Below are 25897 nucleotides of genomic sequence, written 5' to 3'. Positions count from 1 at the left end.
TTGTTGTTGTTTCATTTTGCGTTGTTTCCATGGGCAGGCACAGGGAAAGGAATGCACGGGTTTTATAGTAACAAAAGAGGGTGTTCTGACGAAACTGACTACAGAGATCTAGAGAGACAAGCTTCATGCACTATCAAATTTTGCATGGAAAATACAAGAAGCAAAACAATAGCTGCTGATTGTATTTTACAGCAAATGCCTTTGCATTTTTCAACTTGCTCTAGCTGTATTGATGCAGATCATAAGATTAGCAAAGCTTTCCTTCAGGTAATAATTATATCACATATTACAAATTCAATGCTTAAAAGTAAACTTTTTTGTCACTTGGTCAATTCAGTAGTTTCTTCATTTTTTAAATTATTTTAACACTAGACTATGTTAGATACTCTTTTTAACCATCATTTAGACAAACTGTAATATTCAATACTTTTTTTCCAAGGCTCCCATTCCATTATGAATATTCTTTTTTTCACTCTCTGTTTTCACCAATTTGATAGCTTTTATTAGCACTAACTAGAATATTTGCTGAAACTTCACATAGGAAAATAAAAGATATTTGACTGCCCTACAAAGCTGCTGAATAGCAGCTTGTTCCACATCTACAAACACTTGTTCCTAAAATGATTTTTGTGGATTGTGGAAATAAGTACAACAAAATGTGTCCACAGGCAAAAAATGCATCTGTATAGTTTATGAAAAGTTGACATTGATGATAAAATCCTTTTTTATTGAGCTGGTGACAAAAAATAGATTTAGGGACTGGCAAAAATGGCAACTCTTATTTAAGCATACTGACATTAGAGACTGTGATAGAAGGCATTATTTAAATTAGTTACTCCGTGTCAGGAAAAGCAAAGTAACATTCAAATTTATTTAATTGATTTCCTTGAAAAAAATAAACAAAAGACCATCGCCATTTCCTTCATCATTGATAGAATGAAAAAATAAGGAAGCCAAAATTCTTAAAACATAACTGTAACATTCTGATATTTATTGAGCATTAATTGTATCAGGCAGTCTAGAGACCACATGCTAGTGTTTTATTGTTTTTCTTTTTTCTTTTTTTCCACATTATCACCCCAGCAACTCTGAAAGAGAAAACTGTATTACTAATTTTCATACTGTTAATGTTGAGGTCATTCATTGAGTGACTGGTCTTTCCTGAAAATGTTTTGCTCCATTTGATTTATTTATTAAACCCTATCAGTTGGATAGAGACATACCATTTTACAAATGAGTAAATCAAGGCTCAAAGAAGTTAAAGAAAACATTATCCACTTGTACTTTCATTTAATAATTACTGAGAAACTAACTTCTTGTCTGGTAGTACAAAGATTAATCAGGTAAGCAGCAAGACAAGTTTTTAGAACCAAGTTTGAAGACCAGAGCAAAGTGAGAGACACAGGTACTGATTAGGTAACACCATAACAAATGAACAACAAAAAGTTGAGGAGAGTGTTGTGAAAGAAAAGGATGCAATTTTGTGAGATCATATAACAGTGAAATGTATTTAAGTCTAGGAGGTTAGGGAAAATTTTTCCCAAGAAAGATGAGGCATAACAAAATACAAACCCAGTTTGGGACCCAGAAAATTTGGACTGCTTCTAGCCATGTCAAAAGTTTGCAATATGTTCTTAGAGATTTATTTTGTTATTTTAGGGAGCAAAACAAATAAAAACAAAAGAAAAGAAAGCAAACAAAAATCATAGCAGACCTGCAGGTTCAGTTAAATTCTAGTAGAGATCCACACATTTTATAAAGAAACTGAAACCTCAAAAGTAGAACTAATTCAAGGCCATAAAATTCAGGTCAAAGGCCAGGACCCTTTTCTCCCTTTCACATGGTAGAATGACATGGATTCCTAGGTATGAGACTTGAGACAAATCCCATTGATTTTGCCATTGCACTTTTTCACTTTTACACTTTTATTCTGTTTAGGCTGCTGAGAATGTTAAAGCTCGATCCATTCTTGGTAAACAAATATCTGGCACTCCAGCTCCAAGTCTGAAACAAGAGATGCATGCTGACATTTTGGTGTTGGCCAGTACTCTTACAATAGAAGTCAAGAACTCCTCAAAACTCCCTATGCCCTAAGCCTCTGTTGGCTGGAAATGCCAAAAGAATTGTTTCATTCTTTCTAAGCAAAACTATTCATAAATATTCAAAACCTCAGATTTGACTATCTAAAACTATCTGTGAAAGCACAGTAGGAAATAACAGGAGATAGGAAAAAGTAAAAGAATACTAACAGGATGATAGGAAAAAGTAAAAGCAAGGTATTCATCGCTACCTTAACTAACAATATTCCCTACTCTACCCCACCGCTCATGCTCCCCGCCCCACCCCCCACCCCCTGCCCATCCACCTACCTATCCCTACCCCAGCTGTCTGGACTGGACTTACCTTTCCTGAGCTTCTGAAACTACTCTACCTGGAAAAAGGTCTTGTGCAAATGAAAAATACCTTGGATCCTAGTGTAATCATAGGGATATGCTTTTGGGTAAGATTCAGGAAGTAGGGGAATAAGGAATCATAAATTCCATAGGTGCTTATGCCTGCTAACAGAGAAAAATTCAGGGGCCTGTAAATGTTGCAACTGTTTCCATCTGTTCTCTTTATGGGTAACTGATGTAAGAAATTAGTGACTGCCAGAAGTCACTTGCTTTGCAATTACAGTGTTTAATGATATTAGCATAAACTAGGAAATTGAGCTACTCTGTTCTAGAATGAAAAGCACAGATGCAAGTGAAATCAACTTTTGAGATGCTCTATCACTTACGACATCCTTTGTCATGACCTGAAGCAAAGGAATATCCGTACTTACTTGTAGAGCAGATGGAGAATTCCCAAGACCTGCTGATATGAGCTGATAGGAACTTTCATAATAGCTCCTGGATTGTCAAGGTAGATCACAGGAGTGGATTTATTTGTCTCATGTGGGTGAAATGGGTAGATATGCATAAAGATAAATGTCACAAAGTAAGCATTTACCCCTAAGTGCTTCTTCTGTGTCAAATTGAGGTGTTATACTATTCAGCCTTGCTCTTGTTCTGAATCTGGCAAATCAGACCTCCTGAGGTTCTGGCCTTCACTCTGCCTTCCACGCTGCAGTACAAACTTCACATTAATTGAATGCAACCCTGGGTGAGCCATTTCAGAAAACTGAGAGTCAGGAAAATCATCTGTCAGATGGACATATTAATCCTTGCGCTGAAGAGTGCACAGAAATGATGGTATGGACAGAAAACTTGGAGGCTGGCATGTTTTTGATGAATCAAGAATTGTACCAACATAAAAGGCCATAAAATAATCAGAAAAAACAATACAGGAAATTTGCAAGTCTCTCTATAAAACATCTTTAAGACAACAATGAGAGAAAAATAAAAACCCTAAAAGATGAACAATTTGTTTAAATAAATATGTTTTTTTTCCTGTGGCTGGAAGTAGATTTTAACAGAAAATGTATGCATTTTGGAGAAGGATGGGTATGGGTTTGAATGCCCAATCTGTCATTCAATAGCCATATGACTTAATTAAGCCCCTTAACTTCTCAGAGTCTAAAATTACTTATTGTAAAATAGAAATCATTCCAACTCTCTCATTATATCACAGTGAAAATTATATGAATTAATGAATGTGAAGTGTCTAGCATGCAGCGGGTGATTAATAAATGCTATTCTGGCGTTTTGAACCATAAAAACATTCCTGGTAGTAGGATTCACTGTATGTAGAGTAATTGTAAATGTAATGAAGACTTCCTTATACAAATTGTAAGCAAATATAACTGGGCATACATTTCAGAAGATTTTGAGATAATTTGAAATCCATTAATGGACCCATGCATTTTCCATAGCTTAGGCACAATTCATAGGCACAATTCATAGACACAAAGCAATATGAAAGGCAGGGAGTGTGTTTGGAATGTTTGAAAACCACTCGGACAAATCAAGCCTAAATTCACAGAGTATCTCCTTGTAAAACACACAATAAAGCATATTTCTTAGTCCTAGTTGTACAACAACTAACGCTTGCTTTCTGAAATGAGCTGTTCACCTCGAACACCTTGTTCCATATGTTATGAAAAGTAAGATCATAACAAAGAAGCCCAATGCATATATCTGTACCAAAATGTTTGGTTCTGCTGCACTAAGCTTAGTGTTATCAAAGTTATAGTTACTGGCTTATATTTTCAAATTTAACAACCTACTTGGTTCCAAATGCACAAAGCATCTGGAATTGGTAGAGAACTTTGGGACCATAAAATCAGGCACTTGGGAAATTTTTACTCTAGAGCCCTTAAACTAAAATTTTATTGTTGTTGTTGATTTCTTTAGGCGTATTCCCCTCTGAAGCATCTAGACATTAAAAATCTATTTTATTACAGATTCTTCCTTATCCAATTCACCTGGTAATGTAAAATCACCTCAATCTTTGTTTTCTTTTGAGTTATTATGGCAACAAAATATTGGGAAAAGAAAGGAAACACAACTTTATGTACAGCCTAGTTTCACATGTGGTGCAATGAATAATTATCTTATTATAGTCATAATTCCTGTAGTTTTGCAAAAATTATTAACTTGGAAATTTATACAGGGTTATTTATAGGTATCCTTTGAATAAAATGTTTCCAACTACACATTTATCTTAAAGTATTCAAATTATTTTTTGAAAGTATCTGATTCTAATAAAGCATTGATACTTGTGACAATCTCACAAGCTTAAGCATGTATTTTTACACACATCGTTAGCTAAATAAGGGGACAAAAATAACCACATAAAAGTCCTTGGAAAAGAAAGGCATGAGTTGCTTTTAGATTAGTTAAACTGGGATGATCCGTATTAAATAGAAGGAAAAAGTATGAAATGTAAATCAATGACTTATAAATAAAACCCCCTTTATCTTTATTCACAAGCACAATTTAAAAATTTTAAAATTTCACCACCAAAGATCCAGTTCTTCCATCAGATTGGGTTATAGAAGCCAAGATTGCATGGGCCTTTTCCATCATCAATGGCTGGTAGCCTGTAGAGGCTTGGACACACGTAGAATAGCATTTAGAGACCAGAGATTTTGACAAAGGGCTGTTTTTTTGAGCACAGTTATTTCTAGTATTTGCTCATCATAATGATGGGGGGGTGAATGCAAAGAATCACTGAATGGAAAAAGCCCCCACTGGAGTGCCCAGTTTTCCATTCAGACAGAAAGCTTCATGAGTGGGGCTCTGATTTCCCATGATGTTAATGGAAGATTTTGCTCTGCATTGATTTTTTAAATTATCAGTGAAGCAAATCCCTGTGAAGGTGTGGAACCGTTTGTAGGATGGGAGGTGAGTATTCTTTCTGAGGGCATGCATACTCCTTCTATCAGGGATGATTAGAGACAGGGGATGTTAAAAGTGGCAAAACAATTCACATACATATGTCGCCCTGAATTCCTGAAAGGGGTCTGGAGAATTTAATGCCTAGAATACTTCAGGTTCAAGGAATGGCCTCTGTTTACTATGTCCACCACCCCTGTTTGTTCTCCAGCTTTAACTTCCCTAAAGTCTTTATCGATCCTTGTTGAATTCTGCACCTATTTCATATCAGACCCTTTACCAAGAACCATGGATTCACAGATAAATAAGAGAAAACCCCTGCCCACAAGGAATTTATTTGACTTCTACCAAATAAAGATTGCAAATAGATGATCAGAGACCTGGGTGGTAAGAGCTCTAAAGAAAGTGGATACATTGCAATTTGAATTCAAGAAAGGGACTGAATAACTCAGCTAGGGAGAGAACACATTTTGGGAAAGCTCTTCTGGAGAGCACCCTGGAAGAGCCTTTTAAAAGCCTGTACTCAGCTCTCCCTCTTTGTCTCCCCAAGGCGCTCCCGCTGCCAGCCAGCCCTCCTCTCCCTCTTTCTCCACCCGCGGTGCTCCCACCACCAGCCAGCCAGCCCTCCTCTCCCTCTTTCTCCACCCGCGGCGCTCCCGCTGCCAGCCAGCCAGCCCTCCTCTTCCCCCTTCTGCTCCAGCAGCGCTCCATCCGCCAGCCAGCCCTCCTCTTTCCCCTTCTGCTCCGGCAGCACTCCATCCGCCATCTTATCCTTCCCTTTCTCCTCCTGCTCCGGCAGCTCTCCAACCACCACCACACCCTCTTCTGCCTTCACCGGCTCCTCCGCCACCGGCCTCGACAGCCTTGCCACCCTCAGCTTTCCTCCTGCAGAACAGCTACTGGGGGAGTGGAGACGATACACAGCAGCTCCCGGAGCCACGACGGAGATCGAAGGGACAGCGTACCCCATCCTGGAACAGCTGACTGTCTCGGAGAACCAGCTCCAGTGAGATCGCCAAGGGGCGTGGGCTTTCCCGGGCGGGACGGCAAGCGGCCGGAGTCCCTCCCTTCCTCCTTCCCAGGCCAGCTGGCAGAATTGGGCAGGTGGTCCCCTTGGGCCATGGTGGCTGGCGCCCCCACTACGCGAGGCCCCCCGGACCAACTGAGAGACTTGGGTAGGAAATCCCCAGACCGCGGAGAATGGTGACTGGGGGGGCCCCTTCCAAACACGTGACCCACCGGTCCGGCTGGGAACGGTGCACTCTCCCGGGCTGCAGTGACTGGCCCCCTCCCGCCACGCTTGGCGCCCCGGGCCGACTAGGAAATTGGGTCAGGTGCTCTCGCAGGCTGCAGCAGCCGGTGACCTTCCCTGCGTTCGGACCCCCGGACGGCTGGCACTCTTCCAAGCCGCTTCGACTGGCGAACCTCCCCCACGGCGAGAGTTTTCCAAAGTTAAAGGACCCACACCACCTTTTATTGGTGGAACCCGCAGAAAAATGTGTGCCATGAGCGCCACCTACTGGGCAGGATAAGAAAAACAGAACCCAGAGATTTCACAGAAAAATCTTTCAACCTGTTGGATCCAACACCCAGAGAAATCTGACTAAATGCCCAGATGCCAGCAGAAGATAACGGATCACGCTCAGAAAATTGAAAATATGGCCCAGTCAAAGGAACAAACCAATAGTTCAAATGAGATATAGGAGCTGAAACAACTAATGCTGAATATACGAACAGAAATGGAAAACCTCTTCAAAAACGAAATCCATAAATTGAGGGAGGACATGAAGAAGACATGGGCTGAACAAAAAGAAGAAATAGAAAAACTGAAAAAGCAAATCACAGAGCTTATGGAAGCTAAGGATAAAGTAGAAAAGATGGAAAAAACAATGGATACCTGCAATGATAGATTTAAAGAGACAGAAGATAGAATTAGTGATTTGGAGGATGGAACATCTGAATTCCAAAAAGAAACAGAAACTATCCAGAAAAGAATGGAAAAATGTCAACAGGGTGTTCTAGTTTGCTAGCTGCTAGAATGCAATATACCAGAAACGAAATGGCTTTTAAAAAGGGGAATTTAATTAGTTGCTGGTTTACAGATCTAAGGCCGAGAAAATGTCCCAATTAAAACAAGTCTATAGAAATGTCCAATCAAAGGCATCCAGGGAAAGATACCTTGGTTCAAGAAGGCCGATGAAGTTCAGGGTTTCTCTCTCAAGTGAGAAGGCACATGGCGAATACAGTGTCATCTGCTAGCCTGGTCTCCTGGCTTCCTGTTTCATGAAGCTCCCCGGGAGGCGTTTTCCTTCTTCATCTCCAAAGGTCACTGGCTGGTGGACTCTCTGCTTCATGGTGCTGCAGCATTCTCTGCTCTCTCTGAGTCTCTCTGAATCTCCAAAATATTTCCTCTTTATAGGACTCCAGTAACCCAATCAAGACCCACTCAAATGGGTGGAGACGTCATCCCTAATCCAGTTAAACAACCATTCTTGACTAAATCACATCACCTAGGAGATGATCTCATTACAGTTTCAAACATACAGTATTGAATAGGAAGTATTCTACCTTTAAGAAATGGGATTTATATCAAAGCATGGCTTTTCTTAGGGGGCATACTTCCTTTCAAACCAGCACACAGGGTATCAGGGAACTCAAGGACAATATGCACCGCACAAATATACGTGTTGTGGGTGTCCCAGAAGGAGAAGAGAAGGGAGAAGGAGGAGAAAAACTAATGGAAGAAATTATCACTGAAAATTTCCCAACTCTTATGAAAGACCTAAAATTACAGATCCAAGAAGTGCAGTGCACCCCAAAGAGATTAGACCCAAATAGGCATTCTCCAAGACACTTACTAGTTAGAATGTCAGAGGTCAAAGAGAAAGAGAGGATCTTGAAAGCAGCAAGAGAAAATCAATCCATCACATACAAGGGAAACCCAATAAGCCTATGTGTAGACTTCTCAGCAGAAACCATGGAAGCTAGAAGACAGTAGGATGATATATTTAAATTACTAAAAGAGAAAAACTGCCAACCAAGACTCCTATATCCAGCAAAATTGTCCTTCAAAAATGAGGGAGAAATTAAAACATTCTCAGACAAAAAGTCACTGAGAGAATTTCTGACCAAGAGACCAGCTCTGCAAGAAATACTAAAGGGAGCACTAGAGTCAGAACCAAAAAGATAGAAGAGAGAGGTATGGAGAAGAGTGTAGAAAGAAGGAAAGTCAGATATGATATATATAATACAAAAGGCAAAATGGTAGAGGAAAATATTATCCAAACAGTAATAACACTAAATGTTAATGGACTGAATTCCCCAATCAAAAGACATAGACTGGAAGAATGGATTAAAAAACAGGATCCTTCTATATGCTGTCTACAGGAAACACATCTTAGACCCAAAGATAAACATAGGTTGAAAGTGAAAGGTTGGGAAAAGATATTTCATGCAAATAACAACCAGAAAAGAGCAGGAGTGGCTATACTAATATCCAACAAATTAGATTTCAAATGTAAAACAGTTAAAAGAGACAAAGAAGGACACTATATACTAATAAAAGGAACAATTAAACAAGAAGACATAACAATCATAAATATTTATACAACGAACCAGAATGCCCCAAAATATGTGAGGAATATACTGCAAACACTGAAAAGGGAAATAGATTCATATACCATAATAGTTGGAGACTTCAATTCACCACTCTCATCAATGGACAGAACATCTAGACAGAGGATCAATAAAGAAATAGAGAATCTGAATATTACTATAAATGAGCTAGACTTAACAGACATTTATAGGACATTACATCCCACAACAGCAGGATACACCTTTTTATCAAGTGCTCATGGATCATTCTCAAAGATAGACCATATGCTGGGTCACAAAGCAAGTCTTAACAAATTTAAAAAGATTGAAATCATACACAACACTTTCTCGTATCATAAAGGAATGAAGTTGGAAAACAACAATAGGCAGAGTGCCAGAAAATTCACAAATACGAGGAGGCTCAACAACACACTCTTAAACAACAAGTGGGTCAAAGAAGAAATTGCAAGAGAAATTAGTAAATACCTCGAGGCGAATGAAAATGAAAACACAACATATCAAAACTTATGGGATGCAGCAAAGGCAGTGCTAAGAGGGAAATTTATTGCCCTAAATGCCTATATCAGAAAAGAAGAAAAGGCAAAAATGCAGGAATTAACTGTCCACTTGGAAGAACTGGAAAAGAACAGCAAACTAACCCCAAAGCAAGCAAAAGGAAAGAAATAACAAAGATTAGAGCAGAAATAAATGAAATTGAAAACATGAAAACAATAGAGAAAATCAATAAGGCCAGAAGTTGGTTCTATGAGAAAATCAATAAGATTGATGGGCCCTTAGCAAGACTGACAAAAAGAAGAAGAGAGAGGATGCAAATAAATAAGATCAGAAATGGAAGAGGAGACATAACTACTGACCTCACAGAAATAAAGGAGGTAATAACAGGATACTATGAACAACTTTATGCTAATAAATACAACAATTTAGATGAAATGGACGGGTTCCTGGAAAGACATGAACAACCAACTTTGACTCAAGAAGAAATAGATGACCTCAACAAACCAATCACAAGTAAAGAAATTGAATTAGTCATTCAAAAGCTTCCTAAAAAAAAAATCCAGGACCAGACAGCCTCACATGTGAATTCTATCAAGCATTCCAGAAAGAATTAGTACCAACTCTCCTCAAACTCTTCAAAAAAATCGAAGTGGAGGGAAAACTACCTAATTCATTTTATGAAGCCAACATCAACCTCATACCAAAACCAGGCAAAGATATTACAAAAAAAGAAAACTACCGACCAATCTCTCTAATGAATATAGATGCAAAATCCTCAATAAAATTCTAGCAAATCGTATCCAACAACACATTAAAAGAATTATACGTCATGACCAAGTAGGATTCATCCCAGGTATGCAAGGATGGTTCAACATAAGAAAATCAATTAATGTAATACACCATATCAACAAATCAAAGCAGAAAAATCACATGATCATCTCAATTATGCAGAGAAGGCATTTGACAAGATTCAACATCCTTTCCTGTTGAAAACACTTCAAAAGATAGGAATACAAGGGAACTTCCTTAAAATGATAGAGGGAATATATGAAAAACCCACAGCTAATATCATCCTTAATGGGGAAAAATTGAAAACTTTCCCCCTAAGATCAGGAACAAGACAAGGATGTCCACTATCACCACTATTATTCAATATTGTGTTGGAGGTACTAGCCAGAGCAATTAGACAAGAAAAAGAAATACAAGGCATCAAAATTGGAAAGGAAGAAGTAAAACTATCACTGTTTGCAGACAATATGATACTATACATCGAAAACCCGCAAAAATCCACAACAAAACTACTAGAGCTAATAAATGAGTACAGCAAAGTAGCAGGTTACAAGATCAACATTCAAAAATCTGTAGCATTTCTATACATGAGCAATGAACAAGCTGAGGGGGATATCAAGAAACGAATCCCATTTACAATCGCAACTAAAAGAATGAAATACCTAGGAATAAATTTAACTAAAGAGACAAAAAACCTATATAAAGAAAACTACAAAAAACTGCTAAAAGAAATCACAGAAGACATAAATAGATGGAAGGGCATACCATGTTCATGGATTGGAAGACTAAATATAGTTAAGATGTCAATCCTACCTAAATTGATCTACAGATTCAATGCAATACCAATCAAAATCCCAACAACTTATTTTTCAGAAATAGAAAAACCAATAAGCAAATTTATCTGGAAGGGCAGGGTGCCCCGAATTGCTAAAAACATCTTGAGGAAAAAAAACGAAGCTGGAGGTCTCGCGATGCCAGACTTTAAGGCATATTATGAAGCCACAGTGGTCAAAACAGCATGGTATTGGCATAAAGATAGATATATCGACCAATGGAATCGAATAGAGTGCTCAGATATAGACCCTCTCATCTATGGACATTTGATCTTTGATAAGGCAGTCAAGCCAACTCACCTGGGACAGAACAGTCTCTTCAATAAATGGTGCCTAGAGAACTGGATATCCATATGCAAAAGAATGAAAGAAGACCCATATCTCACACCCTATACAAAAGTTAACTCAAAATGGATCAAAGATCTGAACATTAGGTCTAAGACCATAAAACAGTTAGAGGAAAATGTTGGGAGATATCTTATGGATCTTACAACTGGAGGCGGTTTTATGGAACTTAAACCTAAAGCAAGAACACTGAAGAAGGAAATAAATAAATGGGAGCTCCTCAAAATTAAACACTTTTGTGCATCAAAGAACTTCATCAAGAAAGTAGAAAGACAGCCTACACAATGGGAGACAATATTTGGAAATGATATATCAGATAAAGGTCTAGTATCCAGAATTTATAAAGAGATTGTTCATCTCAACAACAAAAAGACAGCCAACCCAATTACAAAATGGGAAAAAGACTTGAACAGACACCTCTCAGAAGAGGAAATACAAATGGCCAAAAGGCACATGAAGAGATGCTCAATTTCCCTGGCCATTAGAGAAATGCAAATCAAAACCACAATGAGATATCATCTCACACCCACCAGAATGGCCATTATCAACAAAACAGAAAATGACAAGTGCTGGAGAGGATGCGGAGAAAGAGGCACACTTATCCACTGTTGGTGGGAATGTCAAATGGTACAACCACTGTGGAAGGCAGTTTGGCGGTTCCTCAAAAAGCTGAATATAGAATTGCCATATGACCCAGCAATACCATTGCTGGGAATCTACTCAAAGGACTTAAGGGCAAAGACACAAACGGACATTTGCACACCAATGTTTATAGCAGCGTTATTTACAGTTGCAAAGAGATGGAAACAGCCAAAATATCCATCAACAGACGAGTGGCTAAACAAACTGTGGTATATACATATGATGAAATATTATGCAGCTTTAAGACAGGATAAACTTATGAAGCATGTAATAACATGGATGGACCTAGAGAACATTATGCTGAGTGAGTCTAGCCAAAAACTAAAGGACAAATACTATATGGTCCCACTGATGTGAACTGACATTCGAGAATAAGCTTGGAATATGTCATTGGTAACAGAGTCCAGCAGGAGTTAGAAACAGGGTAAGATAATGGGTAATTGGAGCTGAAGGGATACAGACTGTGCAACCAGACTAGATACAAAAACTCAAAATTGGACAGCACAATAATACCTAATTTTAAAGTAATCATGTTAAAACACTGAATGAAGCTGCATCTGAGCCTTAGGTTTTTTCTTTTTTTTTTTTACTATTATTATTACTTTTATTTCTTTTCTCTATATTAACTTTCTATATCTTTTTCTGTTGTGTTGCTAGTTCTTCTAAACTGATGCAAATGTACTAAGAAACGATGATCATGCATCTGTGTGATGATGTTGAGAATTGCTGATTGCATGTGTAGAGTGGCATGATTTCTAAATGTTGGGTTAATTTCTTTTTTTCCGTTAATTAATAAAAAAAAAAAAAAAGCCTGTGCTCAGGAGAAATTGACTATCTCTACCCCCATCTCGCCATTATTCTATAAGTAACCTACATTGTAAGCAGTGGCATGATAAACATATTAAATTCTAACTGGGTAGAAGCCTTTCTTAGGATAAGAGCATAGGTAATGATCTGGAACTCCTGTCTCAGGGGAATAAGGAGGTTAAGGAAAACATTGTGGAAGAGATTACATCTGAGTCAAATTTTAAAGAATGAAGAGGAGCTGTGCAGACAAGAAGAAAGGGAATTTCAGGAATAGGCTCAGTAAATCTGGGCATATTCATGTCTCTGTTCTTTTAGACAGTGTGTGTATAGTTCTTTCTCCAAAAGGCAATGTTAATTCTGATTTGTTAGAGATTTTCTAAAGGCAAGGACTAGAAATGTCTCAAAGAGAAGAATTAGCAATTCATTTTTAAAAATGAAGGAATATAACATGAAAGCCTCAATGGAATTAGGATAATGCCTTTTCCTACAGGAAAAGGATAATTAAGACAAGATTCTCATTCCTTCCATAAGGACAAGATAAGCTTTCTGTAACTCACAGGATTTCACAAGGACTGAATGAGGCAAACTTTCTAGTCCGGGACCTTTCAAGTAGTCAGCATTTAATAAAAATTGTTTCTTCTTTCCCCCTACACCTTTTCCAAGCATGCTTTTTCAGTGAATATTACCTGAAGAAATCATTTATGTGTATGTAAACATCCTGCCAAAACCTACAAAAACTTTTCAGAAGAAAAGATATTCAATAGAAAAGAAAGTTGTTGCATGGTATAATATATTAGTTTCATTCTACTCATAGCTCTAAAAACTGACTCATAAGTGGCAAGGAAACAGATGGATTTCTTCCTTCTTGCCTAACTTTCATGTACATAATACATAAATAATGTAAAAGGGTGACTTTTGGGCTGGCTTGCTTTCTCTTTAGCTCATTTCCCAGTATATGTTCAGAATTCTAAGAACACTGCCATTGTTTTATGAAGAGAAAACCATGTTTGAGTTTTCCAAACAGGTAAAAATGCAACTTGTAATAATAGCTCGGAAACTTCTTGGGCTTACTATCTCTGAACTCTGTTCTAAGGAGAAGTGGGGGATCGGTGCGGGCTTAGGAGAGGTTAGCAGGGACCATGTGGAATGGAGGGACTCTAAAGGGCTCTGAGCACTCTAGTAGGTCTGGCAGTATATGACGAGGATGCCAATTTGCATAGTAAGAAAAATAAAGAATGACAGTGGTGTCCTAAAGAGTGCTTTAGGGTGAGGGGAGAGGGCTGAGATAAACAGCTATGCTGTTAACAAGCAGATTTTCATTTCTGAAATTTGACTCTATGGGTGGAATGTCTGGCCAAATGAATTCAGGCAGACCAGTTAGAATGCTCTTATAATAACGTAGTCAAACGATGGTGAACAATTAGAATACAACGATGTTTGAATACACAAATGGATGTTTGAGAATTATTATGGTGCTAAAATCAGCTGAACTTACAGAGCATCAGTGGGTGTGGAGAGAGAAGGAAAGATCCAGGCTAGAGTCCTGGCTGGGTGGACCAGATCTACATTTCTCAGGAAATGTAGAATGGGAGAATCCTAAAAGATTCTGAGCAGTATGTGTTTACTCATTATCTAAACGTGTCCACTTATCCACCTCTGGACAGGCAAAAAGAAAAAAATCATTAATGAAACAAGCCAAATAAAATTTGGACAACCTAACCCCACTCCATTCTTAGAATGAAGGCAAAAGAGAAATCTTTACTGTCTCCAGTCTCTCTACAGCTGATTTACTAACTATCTTGAAACTGCAGTAAGGCAAGCACAAGTTCTCTAATTCCTCCAAATAAGAAATTTTTTTCTACCTATTTCTAACACTTTATTCATTCCTGAGACAGTAGAACAGGTTAGACCTGCCAGCAACATTCGATACATCCAAAATAATCACTTCATTTTATAGATGAAGAAAACGAGGCTCAGAGATGACTATCCATGCCCCAGGCCACAGAAAATCATTCAATATTAAAATTCTACTGAATTGTCAGGGATTGTGCAACTCAGTGACAGAATGTGAGAATGTCCTTAATATTTCCTTACTCCATCCATCTAGTGCCGAGGCCCTCGTTGGATCAAATGCAATATACTCAAACACTAACATTCACAGGAAGTGCTTTGCTGAATGGCCTTGTAGAATATTTGGTAGATTCAGTGATGTCATGGATGTTTGCCAATGTCAAGTTCAATATCCCATGATTGAATTTATTTAAGAAAACCATTGTCTTCTGTTTCCTAACCTACGTTTTTTTTTTAAAGAACTCCTCCTGTTCTTTGTATTATCAATAGCATGATTTACATTTTGCTTAGGTGTCAAGTTCTGTTCGGAGATCCGGGTTCGTTTCCCAGTGCCTGCCCATGCATGTGCATGAATAAGTGTGTATTTCACTTTAAAAATATTTATTCATGATTAGGAATAGAACAAGGGTAGGACATGTATGTTGAATGATCCCTATTTGATTTACACAGAGAACCGGATCTGATCAAACTCCTTCCTGTATATCAGTCTCAAAGGGGCTGCAAAATTCAAAACTGCCTCATGAAAATGTCACGCTAATTTATCGTACACCTTTGGGACTCTCTCAAAGAACTGAGTGACAACTTCAATGCAAACACTTGCAGGTATACAGTGTGGCCTTAGCACAGGCTCTGTTTGGCATTAAGACTTTCTGGATTCTAACCCTCGTTATTTCTTCACAAGCTGGGAGGTTCAGGATAAAATACTAAAACTCACTGAACCTCAGTTTCTTCACTGGTAAAATGCAAATAATAATCAGACCTACTTTGCAATGGTCCTGTAAGGATTAAATTAGAATAATAGTGTGGCTGTTAACGATAATGTCAATGTTGAATATGTTCAATGAAAAGATGGAAAAATAGAGGAGGACCTAATTAATTTTTCATAAACAGAGATAACTTGTGATGATGCTATTAGAAAATAGATTTATTCATATGTCTTCAGAAAGATAAAACCAGGTTTGTAATGTTACTATGAATAATACTTAGATATCTTCTGCAAAGAATAAACAATTTCTATTGAGGCAAAAAAAAATGTCTTCTGCATGTCTTCTCTGTTTGGTTCTAACATACCATTCAACTGTTTGCACTAATAGCATAAAAATTAAATATGTGCAATTCATCTTCTGACTATATATATTATACACTCACTTAAAAATCATAAGTAGTTTGTGTGTGTGTATATATATATGTTTAGCATTTTTTCTTTAAGGTCATATGGTATTTCATTAGGAAAATTGGTATATGATGATTATTTTTATATTGGGCATTGTACCACCTTATTTGTAAAATTTAGGTGACATAATGCTTTAGTCAGAATTATATGCACTTCATAATTACAAATTCCAAGACAAATTCCAGGACATAGTCTATGTTTCCTTAGAAAAGTCATTTCACCTTGTTCGGTTTCATCATCTAGAAAAATGGAGTCATACAAACTACCTAACAGTTTTTTAAAATAGATGATAAAACAGATAATATATATCATGTTACCCAGAAAGATCTCAGAAAGTGTTAATATCTAACACCAAGTAAATGTACAAATAAGCTATGCAAACTACTTATGTTTTCTTCTCAATAAACCAATAAACAGGTTAACCCTAGAGCATATATATAAAATAAAAGAGCTCTGGACTGGAAATCTTGAGCCCTTGGATGTTAATTCTGGTTCTAAGCTGTTATGGTTCCAAATAACCACTAACCTTGCTGAGTAGAAAGCATACAGCTCAGACATTTGCTCTAAGGCCCAGATAGAACCAGCATTTCTAGATTCCCTATGTGACCCTGAGCAAGTTCTTTGAACAAAACAAATCTTAGTTTGCACATTTGTGAAAGAAACCAGTGACCTAAATTATCTCTAAGTAGGTTTCCAGCTCTGATATATAATGATTACAAAAACCTATTTTTTTTAATTGGTGAAACCACACCTTCCCCCCCTCCCCTGCCCCACCCTGGAAACTGATTTTAAAAGTTTACAATGCAAATAGCTGGGAGGATGTATGAGGGAAGACTTAGTTCCTCCAGTTTCAATTGGTCCTTGAATCCTGAGTCTAAGAAAGATTTTCTTAGCATTAACTTGGAAGAGCTTGTGTCCATGTGTATTCTTTTTAAACAGACCTGTTTCTGTCCTCAATGAAAAGGATCGTGTGTCCGGTTGAAGGCTGTCAACTACCATCAGATGATGTGGTTTATGGATCACTCTTCCTTTTTTATTTGCAGTATCATGCATTTTAATTAGGTGTGCTCGCAACCCTGGTACCCTCTCTATCTGCCACATAGAAAGGAATGTTACTAGGTTGCCATTGACATTTGTCCTAGATAAAAAATACCAAGCAGATATCAGAAAATGGGCTGATATTGATGAAATGAGTGGAAAACCCAGGGGATTAGAACGAAGGAGCTAATTTGCATTGAGCCATTATTGACATCTCTGTGTCAGTGGTTCAATTTCTACATGCAACATTGATGAAAGTGCTTGTTGTTGTCATTTAAGAGTCTTCTCACATGCAAGTCATACTGTACACTTGTTATTTTATACACGTGAAAATTCATATTAAGAGAGTTAAGATATTTTTACCTCCTAAAATGAGAATTAAACAGAGATTTCTCTGTGACGTTAATTGATGAAGTTTCCTCTTCAACAAATTGTACAGTACTTGCTGTTTTGGTGGTTACACAATCGATTTAAGGAAGAAAATATCTCTGAAGAAGTAAAAGAAATAATAAATTTAGGAAAAAAGGGAAAGTAAAAGAGTAAAGAAAAAATAGGACCTAAAGAAGCACAGTCTTCTCAAAGTAGATGAAAAGAAAGGAAGGAAGGAAGGGCAGAAGGAAAAAAGGAAGGAAGGAAGAAAAGAAGGAAACAGAAGAGGAATATAACAGAGAGTAAAGAAATCTGATGCAGGAGAACAGACATGAGACTAAAAGAAAATGCCTGTGATGGGATTTCTGAATGACAATGCAGAAGGAGAAAGGAGGAGCAAGGAGATTTGCCTGTGTGCAAGTTAAAATCTAACTGTTTCCCTCAAGGAGTGAGTATTAGTGTCTCTTTTGATCAGTAAGTCAATGTTTCAACTATGTTATCACTGCCTTCCTTGTGGCTCTTAATAATCATTCTTGAAATGGAAATGTTTTCACAGACATATTGGGAGATGTTCTTCCCAATTGACTGATTATTTAATCCACCCTGAAGCTGTCTGTCTGTCTGCAGGACAAGGTGTTCACACAGATTGAAAGCCCAGAGAAAGCAGAGAATGGGTTTTGCATTTTAGAGCAAATTAATGCACATAATGGCCCTGTCAATCCACCCTCCCCTCAAATTCCATTTGTTCATTTAAACTAAAAATGATCAATCTCATGTTGGAGTTGTGGTCTTCCCAACACCTCAATCAGTTCTCCTGGTTTCCTTGAGCTCCTACTAAGCACTTGTTATAGAAGGGTGCCACAAGGAATACGAGGAACTCTTCCATCACATGCAAGAAGTGCACGTGCCATGTTAGGGAAAAAGGTGGCTGAGACTGCTACAGTCAGCGAGCCAGATGCAAAGCATAAGGAACTGCTGAGTGTTGTAGATTTGTGCTGCATTACACAGAGGGAGCAAAGCCCCTCCAGGTAGGGAAAAAGAAGGAAGATATGTGGGGTACAAGACCTTGCAGGAAAACTAAATATGAGCCTGATGAAATAGAACATTTCAAGCCAAGGGAAGCATTTTAAGCTTATGTGGCAAAGGAATTTAATCTAATTGTCCGGTTCCAAATATTATCAATGGCTGTCTTGAATGTTACCCTGAGATAAATCTAAAAACAAGTCCATGCTCTTCCATGATCTAGATGTGTCTGCCGTTTTTGCAGGACCATGGAGTATTGGTACTAATTGCCATATCCAAAGAATTCCAAAAAGGTGATATGTTAGATCACTGATTTTGGAGTAGGTGAAAGGGGAAATTTCATAAAAGGCTAAAAGAGGTTGGTTAGTATAAGCATTCTGGGGGCAGGTAAAAAAAAAAAGGTTGTGGATGTCAGGCTGAGGAAATTCTATACCATATTACGTGCGAAAATCCAGTGGGACAAACCTAGTTTGACTTAGGCCCATAGCAATTCCATCTGTAACAGTTCAACACTGCCAGATACTTACGATTCTCAAATATTAACAGTCCTTCATTGCATTTTATTTTTTATTTGCATCATGCCTTGTGTGCAGTTTGTACATACTCAGTTAAAATAATGTGTGTTCATGTGTTCCCAGATCTTTCAGTAGGAGTCATAAGACAGATGCCAGGTAGCTATAAGATATTGTAGGGTGCTGTAAGCTCAATAATTGTGGTGGAAATTTGAGGAGAGACAGAGGTAGCAAAGCTTCTTAAATGTGCTTATCAGTGAGCTGGACCTTGGGGGTCAGGCAAGATTTCCATATGTATAAATTACAAGGAAAGTAAGGAGGAAATTCTAGGCTAAATAAATGAGCATGATATAGAAAAAGGAAAGAGCAATAGATGTTGCTGCATGCCTGCCTGATACTACCTGTGGTCACGTCATATTGGAATGCATTGTACACTTGGAAACCCCTGAGGCCTCTATTCCAGCACAGAAGTGTATTCGACAATGAGTATGAGTACCTTTTGTTGTCAAGCACTAAAATAGGCCCAATCATAACACAATAATTCAAAGAATTCAAAGTGTCTGTCCTTGAGCCGCTAGAAATATAATAGGCAGAGAGCTATAGAGGCCACTACGTACACTCAAATAAAAAGAATGCTTTCATAACATTTTAACATGGTTTAACTTCTGACTTTCTTGCCTGGACTACTGTACTCGCGGTGTGATTGCAGGCAAGTTACTTACCCTGTCTGGACTTCACTCTCTTGTAGGGTAAAATGAGGAGATTAAGAATGCCTATGTCATAAGATTTTTAATGGGCAGTCAATAGGTTAAAAGCAATTAGACCAGTGTTATATAAACCTCATTAGCATTGCAATTACTTCTTAACTGGTATCCCTGCCTCCAATTGTCCCTTATCCACTCCATACTTCACCCAACTTCTGAGGCTATATTTTTAAAAGGCTATCATGGGCATGATATATATATATACTTACTATATATCTTTCAACATGTGAGAGGCTTGGTAGATTAATGCTCAAGTTTCTTAGCCTGGCAGATAAAGCCCCTACAAGCTGGCTCAAGTTCATTTCCTCCATACGTGACATGGCACTCTCATCCTATATTCTCAAGCACATCCTACTCTCCAGCCACGTTCAACTCCTGGACAGAGAATTTAAGTCACTTTCTTCAGGTTAGAAGACTATGAGGATATTCAGAGGTTAAGTGACATCTTTGAAGACACTCTCAGACTCCTATGCCTTTACCATTTCCATCAGTCCCTTCTGCTACAGCACTGGAGAGCGGTGGAGATAAAGATCACGTGTTCATATTGTCTCTGCCATATGACTAAGCTATTCAAGGTATCTTGTCTCATTCATCTCTGACCTATCGAACATGAGACTTCATGTCTGCTTGGTGGAGGTGGGTAGGCATGTAGATATATTCGTACTGGTACTTACTGATACATTAACAAAACACAAACTAATTGTTATCTATAGTAAGCCCTCATAATGCCTTAGTTCTTTTTGAAAATGGTTTTTATAGTGAAAAATAATGTGTATACAAAAAAGCAATAAATTCCAAAGTATACTGCAACCATTAGTTATAGAACAGATATCAAAGTTTGGTGGGTTACAATTCCACAATTTTAGGTTTTTACTTCCAGCTTCTCCAAGACACTGGAGACTATCAGAAATATCAATATAATGATTCAGTAGTCATATTCACTTGCTAAATCCTATCTTCTCTGTTATAATCCACCTTCTCCTTTGATCTTTCTCCCAATTGTTTGGAGTATTCGAACTATGCCCATTCTAACTTTTTCCTGTTGGAAGGGGCTGTTGATAATAGGAGATAAGGGGATGAAACTAGTTGATGTTCTGGAGAGGCTGGCCCCTCTGGGTTTCAGGACTTATCTGGCCTAGGAGCCTATATGGAGGTTGTAGGTTTCTAGAAAGTAATCATAGCACATAGAAGCTTTGTAGAACCTCAGATAAAGCCCTGCATATTCTTTAGGGTTGGCAGGAATAGTTTTGATTAGGGTTTAGCAAACCATGATAAATAGTAATATCTCTCTAGCTGAAGCTTACGTAAGAGTAGCCTCCAGAGTAGCCTCTTGACTGTGTTTGAACTCTCTTAGCCTCTGATACCTGATACCTTATTTATTACAATTTATGCCTTAGTTCTTAATGAGAAATGTTTATGATGAAATTTTCAGAAAGAATGGGAAGGCAGACAGGGATGTCTGAAGATTTGGTCCCCACATACATAAAGTGGTCCCCTCTCTCTCTGCCTATTTATCATATCGCTGTGGAAAACAACAAATAATTAAATATTTTAAGCTCAGAATTTCAGAAATATAGGAAGACTTCTGTTATTTTGCTTCCTGCTTTGTCCTCACACATTAATATAAATTATGATAACACTGTGTGTACCTGTGCAGGTGTGGGTACCTATATGCACAGGAATATGTATATGTATTTGTGTTTGTAGCCTACAAAGTTTTGCTACATATATTTCATATTATTATATTTTTATTACAACCAAATGAGAGAAATTATGGAAAGGTTATTTTCCCCAAATCACTGATACAGGGTCTGAGGTTCAAGGAAGTTAAACACAACCTTTTAATGAAGAGTAGCAGAGGTGCTGACTGGAAAAAAAATTAGGTAAAAACAATGTATGGGTATCAAAATGACATTGACAAAAGACCACCATAGTAAATTAGCATCCCCATCTTGACTGGCTCAATTGGCAGGAACAAACTCACAAGGCAAGGAGAAAAGAAAACACAAAGAGTCCTGTTATAATTTATCAAGCAATGACTACCCGCACTTCAGTTTTGAAAGATAAGCAAATCAAAACATAAAAGAGCAATAGCTACTTTGCTTCTAAAAGATTCTGTATCTAGTAAGTGGCAGGGTTCAGGATATGGCTGACTCTAAACTTGTGAATTCCTAAAAGGTTCCCAGAATTATATTCTTCATATTTGGTGTTGTCAAGAGATGTAGGTCATTGAGGGTTGTTAAAACGTCCATAAGAAAACCAAAAACTCCAAAGACCTGGCCACAGGACACAAACCTAAGGATAAAAAGGGAAACAGATTCCATGTTAGCATTTTTTTTTCCTTTTCTCTGTTCTCCCCACTCTTTTTTTCTCTACTTTTCTCTGTAAAGTGCTCTTTTCCTCACACAGTAGTGTTAGTCAGTAATTCAAACAAAAGGAAAACATAAATGGTACTTCAGTATTAAGCCCTGGGAGACTTAAGTGATTTATATTCTCTTTCTTCAGCAATATTTGCTATAAAACTACTGAAGGTAACATTTAGAGAAAGTGGGTATTTTGCCACAATATCACCTCTTAATCCTCAGAGCATTTCTTTGATATCTATCAGCAGTTCATAAAGACTTTAGCACTTTATGGGCAATATGTTGACTTCCCTTTTCAATGGCAAGGAAAAAAATAAAAATAAACTTTCATCGAAGGGGACTACAATGTCTCTCCAAATGAAATTGGGTGATAAACCAAATAAAATAGGCACACACACAAAAAATAGAGATAGGTTTCAGTCCTTTTTCACACACTCTGCTGCAAATCTGTAAGTTAGGAAGATTTATTTGATTTATATAGTTCTCTTCCCTGACAAAGAGAAGCTACAGTAGGATTTTCATCAACCCATGTTGAGGATGTTAACTGAAGATAATGATTATTGTTTCAATATATTGGAGATGGAAAGGGAAGATGCATTAGTATATTATTATTTGCACCTGAAGACAAAAGCATTTTGACAATGTCCACTGGATAGGTTTATGCTGTTGCAGTTCTTTGTAACTCCACAGCCTAATATTTGTATTTTTATGAGTTAATTTTATAGGAAATCAAAGTAGAGAAATCTGGTACATTTGACATTGAATGAAAACTTTAAGCCAAGGAATAATACATCAAATGTATAGACCTCCAAGCTTAAAAGGAATGATTTACTTGACTATGGTACTTTGAAAGGATTTAATATAGTATTTTCCCAAGCTGCAGTCATTTGTGTGGTACTGTCAGCTTATTTTTTTGTCTGCACACCATCTGCATGATATATTTTTAAATCAACTCACTTCTTTAAAAGCTTAAATTTAATATTTGTTTTTAAAGGAACTTTATATCCATACCCCAAAACAGGAAAATTAATTTCCCTTGCAATAAACACAAGGTAAACTTAAAAACAAATTGAATAAATGCCAAACAATATTCTTCCTTCTAACAAGGCACTTGGAGTCCGCTTAAGGCTCTGAGCTTGAGGCCAGCATACCACTTGTTAGAGAGATCAGCCATGACAGGAAAATGAATTGTTCTTTCTTGACATAATCAGTGGGTTGAAAGAGAATGGGAAAGCCAGTAAGTTTTCCACCATGTGATTCAGTGGTGTTTATTTTCCACATCTGCGTGCCATCAGAAATCACCATCAGGGATCCACTTCCCCTGACAAATGTTGGGGTCTCCGAAAAGTTTGGGCAACCACAAGTGGAAATCACACACTTGCTACCTCCCAGTTGTGGGATTTGGAAAGTTAATATCCCTTTCCACATCCCACATCTTTCATCTGATAAATGGAGGATATAGTACTTACCTTTCCAAATAGTTATAAAGGTTAAATGAACAGCGTCCCATGAAAGCACCAGTGCACAGTGGTTGCTCAATTTATTTCAGGTACCCTAACCCCCAACTCATTTTGTTCCTTCAAACTATCTAGTCTACAAACATAAATAATTCATCTATTCCAAACCTGTCTTCATCCTTCTTCTCTTCATCTTTCACCCTGAAATCCCCTTAAATTAACTTCCTTAATTCACCTTTTGTTCTTGCTGCAACACTCTGAAGCTTTTGCAGTCCTGAAGAAATCACATCCAATATTCTGACAGATTCCCCAAGTATCTGCCTGTTCTGGATGCTCTACTGGCAAATTAATATATAGATTAGATATAGATAGATAGATAGATAGATAGATAGATAGATAAAAGTGAATAACAAAAAATACAGGTGAAACACCTCTGGATAGAGGTAAGTGGAAAGATTCTGAGAGCAGTAAGATTCTCTTCAGAAGTGAGACTTTGAAATGACATCATTTGGGTGAAAGATCTTGATGGAAAAATAAGTTCCTCTTAAGGCAAAAACAGCTTTAAAAGTCCCATTAGGCTCCCTTAAAAAGGCTTCTTGAACATCAAATATCTTTTGCAAAACACTTCATTGATTTAAGTGTAAATTAATCACAAATGCATGGATTCAATTTCCCTTAGAATACACACGGATTTTTACATCCAGATGCAAAATACTTTTCCTGTTTTCCATCACTTCAAAAGTTTGAAAGGATGCTTTAACTGCTGAAGACTAACTCAAAAGTGCTATGTTTTGCCCTTGATCCTTGCAAAACATGAGAAGTAGTGACTCTGCCATGAGATTTCTTTTGATCTTCTATATGAACGTTACAGGAATTTGCTTTCTTGGAATTCCTAATGGAATACAGATAATTAATAAGCAATGTGACCTTGGTAAACTTTCTAGGCTGAAGGACAGCACAAGAAAAAAAGTCAGAGTTCAAAGATCTCAGATTTGTTTACCAGCTTCAACTTTGACTACCTGTGTCTCTGATTTTCTCATCTGAAAAACGGGGGTAGAGGACCTATTTATCTTGAAGGTTGTTATGGAGAAGATAGATTTTTAAAAATCAATAAAAATGTATTGAACATCTCTTCTGTGCTAGTAGGGCTTCAAAGATAAATGACCAAAATGCATCTTTGGTTTTCAAGGAAACTCCTAGATCTGGAGGAAGAAAGTCCTCTGGGAAAATATTTTTGAATTCTACCTTTGGATTCAGGTGACATCAGCGAGACTCAGGGGCACAGAGACAATGGACTCTACCTGAGGGGTCAGAGATACTCCCTGAATGGTATATTGCCTTACAAACACTCAGGTACTAAATTGTGATGGATCCATATTAATACTTGGTGACATTAAAATTATTCATTTTAGTATTAGTATATACTATACTGCAGATTACCATTTGGGATCTGAATTGTTTCCTGCTGTACATTCTTATTTGTTGAGTGATTTCCTATTTTTTTTCAATTGTTGAGCCTTTTATTTTGTTATCTTCAGCATTCTATTTCTGTGCTAGAAGATTAGGTTTCCTGGGTTTTGTTTCTCTTCACTTTGTGTTGCCATCTACTTTTCTCCTCTCTCTTTTCATGTGAAATCTGTTTTCTGCACTGGGCTCCCCACACCAATCTGCTGGGCCATCTGATTTTTCTAATTCCAAATCTGGGCCTATTTCTAGCTGACTCTTAACAATAATATCATAGTTATCTTTGCAGCCACATTCATTTGTTCATTCTCTTTAAAAATCATTATTTCTGAATATGTTCAGTATATCAGACTCTGGGCTAGGTTTGGGGTACACAGATATGGACAACGCAGTCTCCGCTTTCAAAGATGTAAGAGTCAATCTAGTGAGGGTGAGGGTGGTAGTCAAATAAAGTGCAATGACAGGACAGTGTGTTCAGCCTCATGGCCCTGATGTGTGCAAGGAGTCGCAGGAGCATATATGCAGAGAATATGAGTTCTATCTGTGATCCACCTAGAATGATAAATGGACACCATTCATTGAGAGGTGTTCCAAGAGAGGAAGAAAAGTAGACATTTCTCTCTGCTAAAACTCTACTGTATTGGCATGATCCCAGTTCCATTTCAGGATAAGGAGGCCAGCCTTGTTGGAATTCCAATGAATGTCTTTGGGAGTCTAGATGCCCTCTATAATCACCATTAGTACCCTAACAATGCCTCTCTAAATAAACATATAATCTACATTTACACACGAGACAAACACACACACACAAACTTGCTA

This window comes from Tamandua tetradactyla, chromosome 16 (genome assembly GCF_023851605.1).
Source record: "Tamandua tetradactyla isolate mTamTet1 chromosome 16, mTamTet1.pri, whole genome shotgun sequence".
NCBI classification, from domain to species: Eukaryota; Metazoa; Chordata; class Mammalia; order Pilosa; family Myrmecophagidae; genus Tamandua; species Tamandua tetradactyla.
The sequence above is the reverse complement of the archived record's forward strand: the minus strand, read 5'-3'. Positions refer to the sequence as shown.